The sequence below is a fragment of the Cavia porcellus genome, unplaced genomic scaffold (genome assembly GCF_034190915.1).
Source record: "Cavia porcellus strain 051 isolate PalLab524CR breed Dunkin Hartley unplaced genomic scaffold, mCavPor4.1 scaffold_13, whole genome shotgun sequence".
Classification (NCBI taxonomy): domain Eukaryota; kingdom Metazoa; phylum Chordata; class Mammalia; order Rodentia; family Caviidae; genus Cavia; species Cavia porcellus.
The window spans coordinates 21368394-21389207 of record NW_026947496.1 but is presented as its reverse complement, the minus strand read 5'-3'; positions in this window follow the sequence as shown (position 1 = coordinate 21389207).

Genomic DNA, 20814 nt, shown 5'->3' with positions numbered 1-20814 from the left:
TGTACTTTGGTCTTAAGTCTTTAAGCAGTGAATCTCAGAGCTGCCAAGTTATTTTTAGGGAACTGATGGTACTTTCCAAATGTATTGAATGACCTCTCTCTCGATGACAAATTCATTCTAATGATGTTGGCCTGTGTGCTGGGCAAAGGGCACAGAACTGTGGATAAATAGTCTTGGAACCCAAGACAGGAAATTTAGGATCTTATCTAAGTATCAGTAACTAGCGCCAAGATCTTCTTTGGTTTGTTCCATTACAAATGTAAGGTGGGAGCTCAAGGACGCCAGTGCTGAAAAAATAAACAACACGAAAACAAAACCAAAACCACGCATGGGTTAGAAAATGCTGTTAGGTTTCCCTGATCACAGAATGGAAGACACTGCTTGCCCTCTTTAGTTAAAGATATATTTTGAAGGGCATCTTAGATTTAGGAGATAACCACCTGCTAATATGCAAGTGCTTTTTTTATTCTTTAATTTAAACCCCTTTAGATTATTTTGTAAGAAAATGTTTTTTGTAATAACAATGGAAGAGCATACTCATGATAGAAAGTTATATAAAAAACATTCAGAAATACAAAGAAGAAAATAAAAATCACCCACAATTCTACTTTTAAAAAAAATTGACATTTCGGAATAACTAGCTGTGCCTTTCCTGTACATAAAAATCCATGTACATGTACAAACATGAGTTGAGCTTTGTATTCTGTTTTTCTATCAACTTTTTAGTTTTTATAATTCATTTAAAATGCCAAATAGTATTTAATCATGTCAATCTTCTAACATTTATTTAAGTAATTTTCTTTAAGGGGTTATTTATATTATTTCCTATTGTGAAAGGCAGTGGAATTAATGCTCTTGTAAGTAAACAGTTTTACACATGGCTGTTTCCTACTTACGGCTGTGTCCATAAGGGACTTTGTTTTGTCTACCAGTAAGTCTCTGACTCCTCGAATGGCGTTTGGCACATAGTCAGTGCTTAAATATTTGTCAGATGAATGAATACATTCTTACAAGTTTATATGTTAGGTCGAAGGCTATGCCCATATTTAGATCTTTTGGTGTGTGGTGCCAAAGTGTCCTCTAGACAGTAGCATCAGGTTTTCCAGTGTCCCCTAACACTGCTGTGTATGATAAAGTGATTTTAGTTGCAAATAAGAAAAATCCTAACTTATCCTGGCTTAAATAATAAAAAGGAATTGAGAAGCCCAAGAGGTAGGTCGGTATTCAGCTGTGACTTGAACCCCAGGACCATATTTTCACCGAGACTGTTGCTCCATTCATTGGGATCCCTGTACCTTTGTCCCCCTTTGGATAGTTGCCTTGTTCCTAAACTGACTTCCTTTAGATAGCAAGAGGCCTCTGGCAGCTGCTAGGGTCATGAGCTTCCCTACTCACACGGGGAGTAGGGTAAAAAGGGGTTTTTGCCCAGTTTTCAAACCAAATGTCTCTCTTTTGCATTATGTTACCTCATGTTGCAAAATCCCTCTGACTAGATCTCAGGGGGCAAGTGAATGTGATTGCTGACGGGTTTTGGATTATACTCCACTTCTTATTCCCATCATAAAACCAATCCTCAAGGCCCAGGGCTGGAAGTGAGATCAATGTCACCACACAGCACGGCTGGGAGATTCTGGGTTCTTTGGGAAGAAGAATTGGTAGAATGAATGCTTTAGAAACAACAAAAAATCTGCTTTGACTATCTTGCATTTCATTTTTAAAAAGTATGTATTTTCTAGGGTAAAACACGTTCATTTTTTACTTGTGCCCTCCTCCCCCATATGTCTCATATGTTTTTCCTTGGAGAGCTGCCTCCATTTTAAAATGAGGTTTGGGGTCCCCCCACTTTCAATCTGTAAGAGCATTTAAAAGAACTGTTTTGAGAGATCCAAAACACATCATCCAGTCTAACTCCTTATTTAGGAATTTTAAAAAATGAGGCCTCAAGAGAATTGGGATTTAAATGAGCTTTAAAATTTTAAATTTAAATTTTTTTAGATTTTTAAAATTTTAGTTAGAGAAAAAAAGAAAAATAGAGTAGAAATAATACAGAATTTCAAAAAAAATAACAGTAAGAAATGACCAGTCCAAAAAATAACAAGAAATCACTAGTTGCTAAATTACATATTATCTTAGAAGTAGTTGTTCAAGTTACAAAATCAAAGCATAAAAATGGACAATCAACAATGATAGTACAAACTATTCTGTTTGATGAACTAACAAAAACTTAGTAGTATGGTCATCTATCTTGCACACTTATACATACAGTTATATCTTTTAGAGTACATTCCTTCCCTTTTATTATTATAATATCAAACGTTTTGGATCTTATTACTCTTTCAGTTTATTACTATTATATTTTATACTAGAGAGACAATATAATATTTACAAATGTGAGTCTGATTTATTTCACTTATGAGGATAGTCTCAAGTTGCCTCCATTTACCTATAAAAGTCTCAAGATCATCCTTTGTTATAGCTGAGTAACATTCCATTGTATAAAAATACCACTAATAGCTATTACTAATTGCGCTGCTATAAACATGAGTGCACATATATCACTGTAACATGACCTTTTCAATTTTTCTGGGAAAATACCCAGGAGGGGAATAGCTAGATTGAATGGATTTTAGTCTTCTGAGGAATCTCCACACTGATTTCTATAGTGGCTGCATCAGTGTACACTCCCACCAACAGTGGAGCAGTGTTCCTTTTTCCCCCCAAAGCTTCATCAGCATTTGTTATCAGTTGATTTCTTGATGGCAGCCATTCTTTATGAAGTGAGATGAAATCTCAATGATGCTTTAATTTACATTTCTCAGATGTCCAGTGATGGTGAACATTTCTTCATGTATTTATTTGCCATTTGTATGTCTCCATTTGAGAAATGTGTGTTCATGTAAGATACCCATTTTTGGAGAGGGTCTTTAAATTTGAGGGGCTTGGTGTTTTTCAATTAATTATATGTTCTGGATATAAGTCCTTTGTCTGAGAGATTGCTGGCTAAAATTCTTTCCCATTCTGTGGGTTTTCTTATCACTTTGTTGGCAATTTCTTTTGAAGTATAAAAGCTTTTTAATAAGATGTGATCCCAGCTGTTGATTCTTTGAAGTATATCCTGTACGGTTTGTATTTTGTTCATGAACTCTTTGCCTACCCGTATGTCTCCAAGATTTCTACTTACCTTGTCTTCCAGTAGATTTAGTGTTTCTGTTTCAGTATTTAGATCTTTGATCCATTTTGACTTTTGTTTAGTGCATGGTGACAGACATGGGCCTCGTTTCAGTCTTCAGAATGTGGAGAGCCAATTTTTCCAACACCATTTATTGAAGAGGTTATCCTTCTTCTAGTGAACATGTTTAGCCCCTTTGCCAAAAGTAAAGTGGCTGAGTGTCTTTGTAGTTGCTTTGCATCTTCTTCAATTTCCATCTTCAATGGAACATCTTCATGTTCCATTGATCATCAGTGTATTTCTTTGCCAGTACCATGCTGATTTTATCATTTTAGCTTTGTAGTATAATTTTAAGTCAGGAATTGAGATGCCTCTTGTTTTGCCTTTGTTGCCCAGAATTGTCTTTGGTATTCTAGGTTTCTTCTGGTTCCAGATGAATTTTAGGAATGATTTCTCTAGATCTGTAAGGTGTGTTAATGATATTTTGATTGAAATTGCATTAAATCTATATAACAGTGTTTTGGGAGTATGGCCATTTTCACAATGTTGGTTCTTCCTAACCAAGAACAAGAAATACCTTTCCATTTTCTAATATACTCTTCAATCTCCTTTTTTAGAGTAGTATAATTTTCAGCATATAGGTCTTTTAGATTCTTAGTTAGGTTGATTCTTTCTTAAGTATTTCATTTTTTTAGATGCTATTGTGAAAGGCTATATTTCCATAATTTCTCGCTCAGTGAATGTTTTGTTGTATACAGGAATGCTATTGATTTTTGAGTGTTGACTTTGTATCCGGCTACAGTGCTGACTTTGTTTATAACTCTAGTAGTCTTTTAATGGAGTTTTTGGAGTCTTCTATGTAGAGTATCATGTCATCTGTAAATAGTGATAATTTAACTTCTTCCTTTCCTATCTTTATTCCTTTTGTTTCTCTCTCTTGTCTGATTTCACTGGCTAATGTTTCTAGAACTATATTGAACAGGAATAATGATAGTGGACATCCTTGTCTTGTTCCTGATTTTAGAGTGAAAGCTTTCAGTTTTTGTCCATTTAATGTAATGCTGGCTGTTGGTTTGTCATATATGGCCTTTATCAGATTGAGGTAGATACCATCTATTCCAAGTTTCAGTTTTTACCATGAACAAGTGTTGGACTTTATCAAGTTTTTTCTGTGACTAGAAAGATGATCACGTGACTTTTTTTTTGGCTCTGTTGATGTGGTGTATTGATTTATGTATGTTAAACCATCCCTGAATTCTTGAGATAAATCCCAGTTGTCATGATGTATAATCTTCTTGATTATTTGCTGCATTCTATTTACCAGTATTTTGTTGAGAATCTTTGCATCAGTGTTCATTAGTGAGATTGGCTTAGAGTTCTCCTTTGCAGTTGAGTCTTTCTCTGGTTTTGATATCAGAGTAATACTTTCCTCCAGGAATGAATTAGTGAGGATGGTTTCCCTTTCAATTTCATTGAAGAGTTTGAGGAGTATTGGCATTAAACCTTCTATAAATTTCTTGTAGGATTCAGCCATGAATCCATCAGGATCTGGGCTTTTCTTTATTTGTAAGTTTTTAATCATGTTTTCAATATCAATAGATGATATTGGGTTATTCAAAATTGTTTTATTTTCTAGATTGAGCTTTGGTAGTTCATATGTTTCTAGAAATCTGCCCATTTCCTCTGTGTTTTCCATCCTATGTGAGTAAAGATTTTCAAAGTAGGTATTTATAATCTTTTGAATTTTCATGGAATCTGTAGTAATTTTTCTCTTTCCAGTCCTTATTGAATGAATTTGAGTTTTTCTTTCTTTTTCTTGATAAGGTTGGCTAGAGGTTTATCAATTTTGTTTATTCTTTCAAAAAATCAGCTCTTTGATTCATTAATTCTTTGTAATTTTTTTTAGTTTCAATAGCATTAATTTCTGTTCTGATCTTTACAATTTCTTATCTTCTGTGAACTTTGGGTTTGACTTGCTCTTCTTTTTCTAGAAGCTTGACATGTAGCATTAGGTTGTTTATTTGTGCTTATTCTGTTTTTTTGATATGACAATTTATCACTATTTACTTCCCTTTTAGGACTGCTTTCATTGTGTCCCGTAAGTTTCGCTATGTTGTATCTGCATTTTCATTGAATTGTAGGTATTGCTTAATTTCTTCTTTAATTTCTCCTTAACCCATTGATTGTTCAGAAGTTTGTTACTTAATTTCCATGTATTTATGCTGGTTTTGCAATTTCTTTTGCCATTAATTTCCAATTTCAGTGCACTAATCTGATAATATGAATGGGAAGTTTCAATCTCTTTACACTTATTTAAGATTGTTTTATGGGTTCATACATGGTTTATTTGGAGAATGTCTCATGCACAACTGAGAAGGATGTGTATTCTGATGTGGTTGGAGGTTTGATTCAGTTTCTTTGCTGAGTTTTTGTCTAGTTTATCTATCTCTTTGTGACAATGGAGTATTAAGGTGCCCCATTACAATTGTGTCATTACCTATTTGGTTTTTCATATTTATTAGTATTTGTCTTATATAGTTGGGTGCTCCTGTATTTGGTGCATATATGTTTATGATTTTTAGCTCTTCTTGAATTATTCTCTTGACAAGTATGTGGTGACCTTATTTATTTCTTTTGATCATTTTTGGTTTGAAGTTCACATTGTCTGTGAATTGAATAGCTACCATTGCTTTTTTCTGGATTCCTATCACATGGAATGTTATTTTCCATCCTTTGACTTTTAATCAGTGAGTTTCCTTTTGAGTCATATATGTTTCTTGTATACAGCGTATTGTTGGATCCTGTTTCTTGATCCATTCTGTCAATCTATCTCTTTTTATAGGTGAATTGAGGCCATTTACATAGATGGATATAACTTACATGTCCCTGCTCAATTTTGTCATGTTATTTTCCTGCTGTTAGTTTTTTGCTTTTCCCTCTTGTTTAATTGCTTGCCAGGTCTGATGATTTCTTTATTTTTTTTTAATTTAAAGAGAAAGAAACAAAAAAAACATGGAGAGAAAAAAAAGAGTAGAATTAATACAGAATTACAGAAAAATAAACAGTAAGAAATCACCAGTTGATAAGTTACATATTGTCATCTTAGAAATAGCTGTTTAGGTTAAAAAATTAAAGTATGTAAAGTGACATTCAAATAGTGACACTGCCAACAATTCTGCTCAATGAACCAACAAAAACTTAGTAATATGGTTATCAGTTCTACACACTTGTTTTTTTATCTTAAAGGGGGTAATATTAAACATATCAAAACAGAACAAAACAGTTCAAAAAGAAACAATTTAAAGAAATACAGATTTCAAGGCAAGTCCACTGGAGATCCTTACTGTCTATCTTATTGTCTCTAGTTTTCTAGTTGTCCCCATCTTTGCACACTTTGAATACATACTGCATATTATGGAACTAATCAGATCATTACAGGATGAGGAAGGCTTTCTAGGTTTTCAAGATCTGACACTGAGGAAGACAATAATGACTACCATAATGTCTCTCATTCTCTTCATAGTAGCTGTCCTTATCTTTACGTACGCTGAAATTGAACTTAAGAGACAGACTAATATCACTCTGAACAGTGAATAATAGTATTGCTAGATTTTATATCATAATGTTACAGAATTAGCATTGAGTTTCTTAGTATCTCTTCTTCTTCAGAGTATCTGTTCATTACATCTTGTATTATGTAATCTGTTTGGGTAAATAGTTTAAAAAAATTCTTCCCATGTGTGAATTCCTACATGTATATCTATCCTCTCTGTATTATAGGAAAAACAAATTATGCCAAGACAGTAAAACAAATTCCTAGGAAAACATGCAATGAAAAAGACACATAAGACCACAATATTAGGTGATCTACCATAGTTACTGTGCTTTCTTTTATTATTTTCAATAGACTTGTCCACATCATCAGGCTTAATATAGTTAAGCATAGTATTACATAGCTATTCTTATAAAAATACAACTTTGAAAGCATTGTAGGACTTAAGAGTGATTAATAATAAAAACCAGTATGGATATCTTTTACATCTTGTCATCTTCAGAGTAGTTGTCTCTACTTTTAGACTTGATACTATCAAGCATACCAAATTCAAATAAAATCAGCCAAGGCAAAACTGCGGTCTAACAAACCAGCTTCAAATATGATCAGTCATAGTAAGATAATCTAAGTAATACAGGGTTTCAGTTTAAGTTAATAGGAAATTAGGGATAGTTACCATGGTATAACCTGCTATTTTTGGGTTAGATGTTTGTGCCCTCAAATCTGATATGAGTGGACAGACCAGAGCAAAATAAATTCAAACTAAACAGAGCGATAAGACTACTGTGACTTTTAAATCCTGATACACTATTAACAATGACCTCTGCCTTCCCTTTTTAGACTATTTTTCACCTTTCTCCTTCTCAGGATGCTTTGTATGTTTTGGGTCTCACTAGCCCCTTTAGTTTTTAGATTAGGGGGCCAGCCCGTTGTCTATCTGAGTGTTGCTGAACCTTTCTACCCCTGAGCTTGATCTTGAGCTGTACTCCTCTGCTCACTAAAGTCATAGGGTCTTCCTTCCTTCCAGCTGTGTAGTTCTACATTGCCCAAAAGTGTCATAGCTTTCCAATCTATCTGCGGCTGCTGGATGAGTTGTCCCTATTTCTCTCTGGTTTCCTGTCGCATATAGCTTTGCTTTCTCATCTTTGACTTGCAGTTTATTAACCCTCCTTCAGGTTGAGTATATTTCCCATTCAGAGCATCTTGATGGAGCCTGTCTCCTAATCTACTCTGCCTGTTTTTTTTATTTTAGTGTATCAAAGTGTCATGGTTTATGTTTGTGTCCCCCAGGCCTCATGAGTTTGCATTGTTCATTTGTGATGGTTCATTGTATAGTGCTTGGATTGATGGTGTCAGTGCTCCACCCATATAGGGGTGGAGCCAGGATGTAATGTAATGGCAGGAAGAAGGTGTGTCTTTCTCTTTGCTGGTTTTAGTTTGCTGTTGGCGGCCGTCATGAACTGCAGCCCAGCCACGCCTGCCTGTCTTGGAGCCAACTGAGTGTGGACTGAAACCTCCAAAAACTGTAAGAAATAAACCTTTCCTTTCCCAACTTTGGGCATCAGGTATTTTGTCTCAGCGATGAGCATAGAGTAACTAAGACACAAAGCTATCTATATTAAAGATTATAGCTTACCATCTCTGCTTCATGTCTGCTACTCCACTTTACTGCTATAATTTGTCCACCTTACTCCACTGTCTGCCCCATTCATTGAGGCCTCTCTGCCACTGTTGATGGACTCCTGGTATTTTTTTCCTCTCTCTCTTTCTGAAATGTCCTTCAGCATTCTCTATAGGGTTGGGTTGGTGGCCATGAACTCCCACAGTTCTTCCTTGTCTTGGAAACATCTTATTTCTCCATTAATTTTGTGAGAGAGTTTTTCTGGATACATCAGTCTTGGTTGCAAATTATTTTCTTTCAGGGCTTGGATAATTTCCCCCCAGGCTCTTCTCAATTTGAGAGTTTGTGTTGATAAGTCTGTTGTTATTTTGATAATTTTCCCATTGTAGGTAATTTGCTTCTTTTCCCTGGCTGCTTTTAGTATTCTGTTCTTTTGGTGGATTTCTGGAATCTTGATTATTATATGTCTGGGTGTAGATCTGTTTTGGTTGTAGGTGGCTGGAGTTCTGTATTCCTCATTTATCTGGATATCATTTCTTTTTCCTATGCTTGGGAAGTTTTCCTTTAATATATCTGTGAATATTCTTTGTAGTTCATTTTTGGTTATTCCTGTTTCCTCACTCATGTGCTTTATTCTTAAGTTATGTATCTTTTAGTCATAAGTTATGTATCCTTTTGTCTCTTCTATCCTTTGAATTGTTTCTTTCTGGCTCCTCATTATTTTTAAGAGGTCTTATCTTAGGTGATCATAAATCTCTCTTCAAGTTTCAAAAGGCTAACTTTAGTTTCTGTCAAGGAATTTTGCCAGTTTTCAATGGAGTTTTTAGTTTCCTGGTAATCTCTTTGGATCTGTTTCATGTATTCTAGGTTATGTTTAAATTCTTCATCAGAGGTTTCTCTTTTTTTTCTGATTTCCTGTTTTTCCATCTGTGTTCTCTTGGGTGGGGCTTATCATTTCTTTAATTAATCTCTTTATATCTTGCCTCACTTGGATCAGAAGTACAGTTTTAAATTAGTCTATGAGGTCATGAAGGTATGTCTTTATTTCCACTGATGCTGTGTCTAGTATTGGATGGTTACTGTGCTGATTCTCTTCTGTATTTACTTCTCCTGTACTTATTTTCCCAGGTTCAGCAGCTGAAGATTTTTTTTATTTCTGTCTCTTGTCATGTTTCTGGTTTCTTTCAGACTGGTGTGTCCTGGGAGTCTCTGGCCTTCTCCGTATTGCTTAGAGTCTTTCTGAAACATGCTAACTGGAGTTTTTGCTGCCCTCCCCAATTTGCTGTTATCTGAGGTACAGACAGGGATGCAGGGATGATGCAGGCTCGCCTCCAGCCTCTGTGCCATTCATCCACAAGTTAGGCTGTACCTTGGGGACGTCACAGAGTCACAATAATTTTATATCTGCCTATTGGGTCCCAACCAGAGGTATAGTTCAGCCCCAGCAGACCCTGCCAGTTCTCTCTGCACCAGGGGCGGCTGGCTGATGTCACTGTTATGCCAGGCTCTGCCCAATTCCAAGATGTCTTCCAGCCAGTGACAGCAGCTGCAGGATTCAGTCCCTAGCACTCACCAGGAATCAATGCAGATCTTCTTCTTGGGTCCACTGCACACTTCCCTGCCGAATGTCTTCACTGCATTCGCAGCACAGCGCGGATTGGTCAGAAAACTGCACGGTGTCCGACTTCACAGACCAGGAGCTTCTTGTAGTCTCCTCCAGGGCAGCCAGTTGGCTCTGGCTGCTTTGCAGAGCCCCAGGTCTCAGTTTCCAGCAGTTGCTGATAGCCAATATAGCTTTTCCCCTTGGATCCACTGCTAACTGTGCCGCGTCCTCCTGTTAAGGTTCCAGGATTCGCTAACTCCTGTTATTGGTAGCTATGGTCTCAGCACAACCTTGGAATGGAGCTCAGTGAGAACGTTGGGCTTCAGTTCTCCTACCTGCACTTTTCCTTCCTCTTCCTAGTTTTATTTTTCCCTTCAGTTATCACCTTGGTTAATAAGAATTGTTACCCATTCGTCTGGCCCTCTCCATGTTGTCATATTCTAGCACCTGATCTGATTTCTCCACAGAGACTCTGCACCCAGCCCCCTAGTAAGCCACCATTTTTTCTCCTCCAGGTCTGGTGATTTCTTTCTGTTGTTGTTCTGAAATTTTATTCATTTTTACCTCTATCTAGTATGTCTTTAAGTACTCTTTCTAGGATTGGTTTGGTGGACATGAATTTCTTTAGTTGTTCTTTGGCACAGAAGGATCTTATTTCTCCATTAAATTTCAAAGAAAGTTTTGCAGGGTTCATCAGTCTGGGTTGAAAGCTGTTTTCTTTGAGGGCTTGAAACACTTCACCTCAAGCTTGTCTTAACTTGAGGTTTTGTGCTGAAAAGCCTGCCATGATTCTAATGGGCTTTCCTTGATAGGTGATTTGTCTAAGAGCTTTTCGTATTCTGTTTTTATGTCACATTTCTGGGATCTTAATTATTATATGTCTTGGTGTAGATTAATGTTGGTTGTGACTGGCGTTATATACCACACTTATCTGTATATAAGATTCTTTCCCCATGTTTGGGAAATTTTCTGCTATTGCTTCTATGAATAGTTTACTGATGTCATTTATGCTGACTCCTGCATCTTCATTAAGGTCTATTAGTCTTATATTGTTTCTCTTGGCAACATCTTAAGCTGTTGAATTGTCATTTCATGCTACCTTGCTATTTTTAAAAGTTCTATCCTTTGTTTACTAGCTGTGACTCTGTCTTCAAGGTCTGAAATTCTATCCTTAGCTTCATTTAAACGGTTTTGCCAGGTTTCAACAGAATTTTTTATTTCTTGGATATCACTTTGAATTTCCTCCCTGCATTCTCCTTGTTTTCTATATTGTTCACTCAAGGTTTTGATCATTTCCCCACACTCCTGTAATTTTTTGTCTATGTCTTCTCTAGCTATGCTGAGCAACTCCTTTATTAAGGTTGTCATTTTTGTCCTTATGTGAGAAATTATTTCTAATTTGATTTCTTCTGTAGCCTCCTAGATTTCTTTATTTCACTTACTAATCCTTTTAGAAATTTCAGGTGAATGAATTTTAAAGTTCTCTATTTCAATGTCTCCTGATTTGCTCCTGATGGACTAGATGTTTGAGATTGCATTTTGCTTTTTTGTTTTTTTATTTTCATCTTTCAGGATAATATTTGGCCTTTCAATCTCACTAGTCTCAACTGTTGGTAGTGCATATCTTAGGTCCTACTCTTGTCCCGTTGCTGAGTGCCACAGTGAAGAGGAGGGCAAGTCACCTGAATTCTTCCTACAGAGCCTATTGGGAGAGTTCTATATTCTTCCTAGGCTGATTAGCCTAGGAGTGTTGATGTAAATCAACCATTAGTATCTGCTGTTATTATGTCTTCAGGTTGTTCCAGGTCACCAGATCTGTCTACAGTGTTTCTCTTGGCTGGGACCCTACTGTGTCACTGGGTGTTTCATAAGCCCTTTTAATTTTCTTCAGGTTAGGGGAGTCCTTATTGGTATACTCTTCAACTTACCTGATATTCTCTGTATGGAAGAAGGATTCACCCACACCCTTGCCATGCTTATCAAGGTCCTACAGCTGCAGGAGACTTTGCTACTGCTCCTGTTTACCCACTGAAGTACTCAATTTTAGGGGCAAACTCACCACACTGATGGAAGCCTGCTGAGATCCTCTCTTTGGATGAGAGGTTACTGAGTCTCCCATCAATCCAGCAAGGTTAATCCACTACAGTCCAAGATTCTGGGAGGAGGAAGGGCAGCCAAAGATCCTCAGCAGTAGTAGGTCCAGGAGGTTAGGGGGGCAGGCACAGAGCAGCCATCTTCTGAGGTACGGGTCTGGGGTCCAAGGTGGGAGGGCAGGTGCCCAAGCAGCTGCCCTCTGAGGTGGAAGTCTGGGGTTCAAGGGGAGAGGGTCGGTGCCAGAGCAGCTGCCTTCCAAGGTGGATGTCTGGGGTCTGAGGGAAGAGGCTAAATTTGAATTCTTAAAGAAACATTTGTTAAATCAGATATCATTTGGGTGTTCTCAGTTAGATAAACTCAAGTGTTTAGCAGGTAACAGGTATCATCACATATGTATACACTCATGTGAGTATTACCTAGATCAAGATGTAGAACACTTGGACCAACTCCTAAGATTACTCTGCATCCCTTCTCAGTCACTAACAAAATGCACATGACCACTGAAGATGTTGACGCCTCTTTCTCAGGCATTGGAGGGAACATCACTAAACCAAGCAGCAGTGTACTCTCAACAGGGTCTTCAGTCTACCCTTGGGAGGATCCTCAGCGTTAGGTAGCTGTGCATTCTTGGCCTCTCCTCCATCAGTCACTAATGTGGGCCAATCCAGCAGGAGGCACAACCATGGGGCTATAGCTCTCTTCCTCTACTGTGTAGAATATCCTTCTATATGTGGTTTCACTTTTTGTGATCAGTCAACTCTTGCCCAAAATACTGAGTGGGGGAATTCCAGAAATATGCAATTCACTAAGTTTTAAACCACATCCCACTTGGAGTAGCATGATGAAATCTCATGCTGTCCTTTTCTGTTCTGTGCAGAACACAAACCATCCCTTTGTCCATGGATCTGTGCTCTGTACATGCGAAGCCATCTTGGTTATCAGGTAACTGTCACAGTATCATAGTGCTTGTGATCAAAGCCTATATTTTGCTTTATAATAGCCCTGAGATGTTAGAATAATGAAAAAAGAAATTTTACTACACTCTAGTGTTACATTTGTTGTATTTTATTAGTAGATCCTGTTAATGTCTTATGTGTCTAATTTATAAATCTAATTTTCTTGTAAGTATATATTTATAGGAAAAAGCACAGTATATGTGAAATTTGGTGATAAGTGTGCTTGGGTTCAGTCACCCATTGGGAATCTTGGAATGTAGCCCTTGCAGATAAGAGAGGGTTACTGTGTTCCTGTGTGTCATTGCAGAAGATCTCTGTTGGCATTCCCAGTGTCTGGAAGAAGAAGGCTTCATTGTTGAAGGGGATCTGGGAAGTATACCACAGTGTCCATGACAGTCTGCCTCCTCGGATGCTTGGATTAACATCTTTGTATACTGATGGATGGCTCTTCCAGGAGTCTCATTCTCCTTTTCCTGAGAGAACTTAACAGTGATAGGTAAATAGAATGAACCATAGCTGCCACAGTGCCAGGCAGTCTGGCACTCATTCTCACCTTCCTCAATGTCCATTCTGGGTTTTTGTCATTTTCAGCTAGCATTCCTCTTGGACTTGGTGGATGCCTGCTCATAGGTATCGGTCAAGGTTATCCAGAGAAATTGAACCAAGAAGGTCTGTATATCTCCTCTGTGTTATCTGCCTAGATCAATTTGCTTTAAGGAACTCATACATTTTGTGGGCTAGCAAATCAGTTCTGCAGGGGAGGTCAGCAGGTGGGAAATTCAGTCAGGGTTACTACTGTATTAGAAGGCAGAGTTTTCTATTTTCCAAGAAATCTCAAATTTTGTTCTCTATGCCTTCAATTGATTAGGTGAGTTTCTCTCATATTATTGAGAATAATCTTTACTTAAAAGTCAACTGATTTAAATGTTAATCACAGCAACATCTAGTGTTTGACCAAACACAGCCTAGCCCAAGTGATCATGCCTTGTCTGCTGGTATTTTGACACCAATTGGGTGCCCAACAATTCAGCTCAGTTCTGGCACTAAGCACCCAGAGTTAATGAGACCCTGTACATCATGGGTTCAGTCCAACAAGATTTCCCCAGCTTTGGACACCAGCCTCAATGGGGGGCCTATGTGACACATACATTGCCCCGTGCACTATAAATTCACAGTTTCCTAAAGATCTTTTCTCAGACTCTGTAACCTGAAGTAATGATTCACAGAACACAGCAAAGTGTGTTACCCATAATTCCCAGTTTATTATAAAAGATGCAATTCAGGAAAAGCCAAGTGGAATGCACATGTAGGGTTGGGGCTTCCAGCAGCCCCCCAGCACACCCGTGCTCAACTCTGCAGGCTCTTGAACCTTGATATGGGGATTTCATTACACAGACATGATAGATTAAATTGTTAGCCACTGGATGGGGATGGGGTGGGGTGGGAGGAGATGGAGCTGAAATTCTAAACTCTCTTATCCTGTGTAGCTTTTTCTGGTAACTAGCCCCCAACCTCAAGCCCCACTTCCCATGAGTCATCTCATTAGCATTCAAGGACAGTAAACTCCAAGGGTTTTAGGAGCTCTGTGACAGGAACTGAAGACGGAATCTGAGAGCCAATGAATGGTTGGCCCTGCTCACCAACAACCCCTAGGGCCCTCTCTCAAGCTTGGGTGCCCCGTCCCTGAAACTCTAGCCTCTTTGAGCTTAGAGAAAACTTGTGCCAGAAACCACAGCAAGAGTCACACTCAACTACACATAACCCATGATATGCGGGGTCTGCATTAACTCTGGGTGCTTAGTGCCAGAACTGATTAGAATGGTTGGGCACCCAGTTGATGTCAGAGCGTTGGGGGAATTGCTTGTTGGTATTGGAAAACACACATCTAGTGTTAGAAAATCAGGCAGGGACAAGTCATCATATAAGGGCCAGTGATCTAAAGTACATGTTTCCCAATCTTAATTCCAAGTGCTCTCCAAGAGAGCATTGTGTTTTCAGCAAGCAACTCTGTCCTTCCACTTGGCTGGGCTCTTCTGCTCAGTGAGTTGTGTAACATGAGCAATGGACTCCATGGTCCTGTGCTTGGTATTTTAGCTCCTTTATTAAGTGGGTCTTTTGGTGTATTGGAAGGTTACATGGAATCCTGTGCTCATATGTTAAATATTGCTCCTTGTGGGCAGAAAAGGCAAAGTCCCAAAGTAGATATGTATAGCTATCATGTCTTTCCTGAGTGGGAAGGGTCTAGGGTAGTTGCCAAGGGACTGGCTGGCCTCATGGAGGGATGACATGTGCTGCAGAACCAGCATTTATCTCTGCTGCTACCTCATGGGTCATCTGATTAGCCTCAATGTGAGCTGTGGGGCTCTGTTCCTGCCACCATAGTGTCTCTATTCATGAACCTATTGTGCCAGCCCAGGGGCACTAATGATGGGAAGTGGCTGACATCAGCTGGCCAAGCCATGTTATCTACCTCACCGTGGTCTCTGCACTTTGTGGAGGTTGTATTCTAATGTTCATGAGCGTATTTAAAGAGTTCTTCATGTTTTTATGTCTATTGCCACAGCTACCATACCTGTGTGCCTCTCCAAACTTTCTAGTCCTTCTCCTCCAGATCTCTGACCAGATGGCCAAACAGCTGCCATTTTTATCTCTTCTTACTCTAACCTGAAGCGATTGTCCACAAAAGGTGGAAGACCTGGAGCACCTTGAAGTGGGAGGAGGGCCCTTTTCCAGGCCACTTCTGAGTGGGGCTCTAGGAAAGCTACCACTTGGATTTTGGCTTCCCCAGTAATAGGCAGGTACATCTATGAACTGGGCTGGGTGATTTCCTTTCCTGTCAGATGGTTCTAAAGACTGAGCCGCAGGTGTGTGCCAAGGGATACATGCTGGCCCCACAGTGGTGAAGAGGTGGCGTCTGTACCACCTGCTGTATAGCACTGTCCCTCTGGTCCTGCTCCTACCACTTCTGGGTGTAGCACTTCTGTCTTATGACAAATTGTCTTTGGGTTTGTTCAATCTTAGACCTTGGTGGTTGTGGCAGAACAGTGGGGCTCTTGGTCTCTACCAAGGCCCAATAATATACTATTATTACATCTATTTTTGAAGGATGCATTATTATCTGCTGCAACTGGGATTACTTTACTCTGGAAGCCTGAGATCTACGTTGTCATTCTCTTATGAGCACTTTGCATAAACTTACATTGTGTCTTTATCCATTACTGATTTCTCAAATAACCTGATGTCTCAGAGTCTGGCCCAAGTGACAGAACCATAGTGTAACTCAGCCTGGACTTGATGTGATGCTCTTTCCTGATCTGACCTACTAAAACTATATAGCCTTTCATCTGCCTGTTATATGGGTAAGAGAAATATTTCCTGGAGTGGAATATATGGTTCAATGACCCAGAGGTCCACTAGGCATTATATTTTCTTCCGAGATGGAGATGGTGACAAATGTGATAGTTTGTACTTTATTTTGGAAGGTATTTAATGTTTTGCTGATAAGGCTGGGTCCTGGATAGTCACAGAGTGTATCTCCCTCCCTGTGAACCACGTGTGTCTTTACAAAGGTTTCTGCTTCATTCTTAACTGGTCCAGTCAGCATGATACTGTCACAGTGGATCATGTGATGTTCTGTTGACTATCTGGCCATTCATGTGTTTTTCGTTACTATTTTTTCACATAGATTTGGATCCCATTCCAATTGCATTTCTCTTCTGGAAATTCAATTATATCTGTTACAGTATTTTAATATTTTTTCACAGGTCCCTGAAGCTGTGTTCACTGTTATCATTAAATTTTTTTATTTTCAGGCTAATAATTTTTACTGATCTATCTTAATATTTGCTAGCTCTTTTCTCTACTACCTTTCATGTGCCCTTAAACCAAATGAGTGTACCTTTTCAAATTACTGAACTTTCTGCAATAGATTCCTTATGTTTCCATTTCTTTGCATAGATTCTCTTTTTTGTTCTTTCATTAAGACTATATTATCTTTTTTTAAAACCATAAGACTACTTAATGTCATTGCTAAGTCAGTATCTGGATCATTTTAGAGTTGTTTTTATTGAGTGCTTTTTTTTTCTGACAATAATTCACAACTATCTATTTCTTAGCATGTCCATTTTTTAATTAAAAAGGGCCTTTGGAAATCATATATTAGAAAGATTTCGGACACTGTTACTCTTCTTTAAAGATTGTCAACTTTTGTGCGACATGAAAGTTGTTACTATGTTTGGTGTGTGACGATTTTGTTTTTTTATTTCAAGATTGAGCTATGGAGCTGTTTCCCAAGCCCACTAACCAAGCAGAAATCAACATACGAGTTTTTTGTATGGCTGTGGTTTTAGTCTTCCTTTGAAATAGGTCTAGAGTAGAATTTGATCTCACTTATAGCTCTTGATTATAAAGGGAAACCTTTTGGGTGCCACCACTGCATCTTGGGATATAATGAGGGATTACTGAATTATTGGCTAGAGAAAAATTTCTCTTTTAATTTTAATTTTTTATTCATTCCTGTTTGCAGCAACTGATGATTACATCCAACATAATGAGTTGTTACATATATGTAGCACATAAGAATTCTTTTGCGTTAAGCTGAAATTTCAGTACTCTTTGGCACTTGCTTGACCTTTCTTTTCTTTTTCAAAATAGTCGGTGTCTAGAAAACCTCACACAGCCTTCTCCATAGACAAGGACTTATAAGGGAATCCCTACACCCTCACCACCCGCTTTTTTTCTTTATTCTCGGTACTCTGCCTCATAGACTTACACATTTTTTCTTCCCCAATCTCTAACGGTTGCCCCTTAACTTCACAAGACTGCCGAGGTCCACTGGGACTGCATTTCTCTGTGCCATGGTCAAGGATTTGTCCCCAGAGAACCAGGGCAAGGTTGCTGCTGCATAGTAACCTTGTTTATTGTCAAATGTCTGAATACAGTACCCTCGTGCATTTTGCCTGCTGTTGTAGTGGTTTAGAGAAAAAGTGCCAAATTTGTACAGTTATTTTAATCTTTCATGGTAGGAGCGAAAGGCTTCATTCTAGAATTATATTTTAAAAGAAACTTGATAGTGTAGTGTGATGTAAATGTTTTATAATCCGTCATAACTGCACACATTTAAAGTATACAATTTGATGGATTTTTATGTATGTGTACACACGTTTTACACACACACACACACACACACAGATCTCACCACAAATGAGTATTTCTAACATCTCAAAAGTTACCTTATGTCTCTTTGCAATCCTTAATTTCTGTCCCTGTCCTTATCCCAGCCAACTACTAATCTTCATGGCTATTAGTCTAACTGGCTGTGATGGTGCATGGCTAAAATCCCAGCACTTGGGAGGCTGAGGCAGGAGGATTGCTGTGTTTGAGGTCAGCTTAGGTTACAAAGTGAATTCAAGGCCAGCCTGAACTGCAGAGGGAGACTCTGCCTCAAAAAAGACAAAACAAACAAACAAGTTAGTTCAGTTTCTAGTATTTTAGATAGAAGGAATAATTGGGTTCTTTTTTATTCCTTTTAGTGTACTAGTTTTGAGATTCACCCGTGTTATGTAAGTTAGTAATTTGTAATTTTTTGATTTCTCAATGCATTCTCTTGAATGGAAGCGGGACAATTTACTTATCTCCACACCTGTTGGTGAACCTTTGAGTGATTCCTACTTTGTTCTGAGGGTTGGTGGTATAACTCAGTGATAGAGCATTTTCCTAGCATGCTTGAAGCCCTTGGTTCAATCCCCATTACTGCCCTCCAGCAAACCAAAACAAACCTGTGAATAACTTACACGTACAGCAGTCAGTGTGGACATACACTTACATCACTTTTGGGTATCCGGTAGAATGCATATCGAGAGAGGTGTGCAGTTAACTTTTTGAAACTGCTGAATTTGTGCATCTTGAAGGTTTGGATAAGTTCTATTTATTTTCATCATCATTCAACTTAAAATATTTTCTAGTTTTCATTTTGGTTATTTTTTTTAAGCCAGTGGTTCATTCAGTAGTATGTTAGCTAATTTTCAAACACTCTTTAGAGGTTTTCTAGTTATTTTTCTGTTTTTGAGTTCTATTTGATCTCACATATTGGTCACAGACATACACTGTATGATTTTAATCCCCTGACCCTGTGAAACAGAATATAATCTATTTTACATTAATAGAGCCATGGCAGCTTTAAGCTAGTATTTCCATTTTTAAATTTTAAACTATTTGTGTCTTTATATTTACTGTAGACTTGAATCTCTTTTTTCGGCAATCTGATAGTCTTAGTGTTTTTATTGAGTATTTAACCAATTTGAATTTGTTATTGATGTACAGTAATTGGATTCAGTCCACTACCTAATTATTTTCTGTTTGTTTGCCTGACTTCTCTTTATTCATCCTTTCTTGTCACTACTCCTGTATATTTTCTGTATTAGTTTTTGCTATAACTTTATTCTTGCAATGCTTCACTTAGAATTATAAAACACATTCATAATTTATTAGGTGTATTTTACCACATCCTGAAAAATACAGTAATTTTAACTTCATTCACCCTTTCATGTCCTGCCATTCCAAAGATTTATTTAACTTGGTATATATTTTACATCATACACATATTACTTTAAATGATCATTAGTCTTTTCTGTTGATCGACAGCTTTACCCTTTCAGGTGCTTTCTATAGCTTCTTGCTTTCATTTTCTTTCAATAATTATTTTTGTTGTCTCTTAAAGAACGACCTTAAATCCTTCTTATAAAGCTGGTCTTTGGACATTGTATTTGCTTAAATTTTGTTTTCTTGAAAGCATCTACATTGTTTTCTTTCACTAGAGCTATTTTCTCTCGTATAACCTAGAATTGAAGGTTGTCAGTTATTTTTGGCAATATTGTAATATCTTCTGGCTTCAACTGTTTATGATGCAGGATCAACTTTCATTCAGATAGCTTCCTTTTTGAGGGCAATGTATATATTTTTAAACTGCTTTTAATAGTTTTTCTTTCCCTTCCTTTCTTTTTTTCTTGGTAACAACACTTTTATTATGAAGTCCTTAGTTATGATTTTCTTTGTATCTCTGGGTTTTGTTGATCTTATGGAATTTATATCTTTCAGCATACTTAAAATTATTTCATCAATCTTTTTTTGTTTTATTTTTTCTTTCTATTGAGGAGAAATATCATACTTCATCTCCTGTGCTGCATATGTTACGTCCTTTAATCATGCTCTGATTTCTCATTTGTTTTTTTTTTCACTCTCTGCTTTAATTTAGTTATTTCTGCCTGCCTGTCTTTCAGTTCACTTTTACTTGTCTTTTGCTCTGCTCTGTTAAGCACAGGTAACTTCTAGTTGTAGGTATTGTACACTACAGTTCTAAAATGTTCACTTAACATTTCTATAAATTATAATCCTCTGCTGAAATGTTCCATATTTTATCTACATTACACTTCACCTAACATTTGTAGTTGTTCTGAAATCCTTGAATGCTAACTGTAGTATTTAGCTCTTTTCTATGTCTGATTTTATTGTTTATTTTTTCTCTTGATTATCACAATTTTTTTTCTCTCCAACTTATCATATGTGTAGTAATTTTTTTTTTTTTTTAGTACCGGGGGGTCAAACTTACTATTTCACCCTTGCCAGGCAGGCACCTGTGCCGCTGAGCTGTATCTGCAGCTCCCTGGTAATTTTTATGGAATGTTGGATTATGTGTTGCAGAAGCTTTATGCTGTGGTACTTTCCTTCAAAGCACCCTGAATTTTATATTGGTAGGCATTTAGATACCTGGAAGACCACCTTGAGTCTGTTGAGATTTGGATTTAGATTTAGATTTTTAAA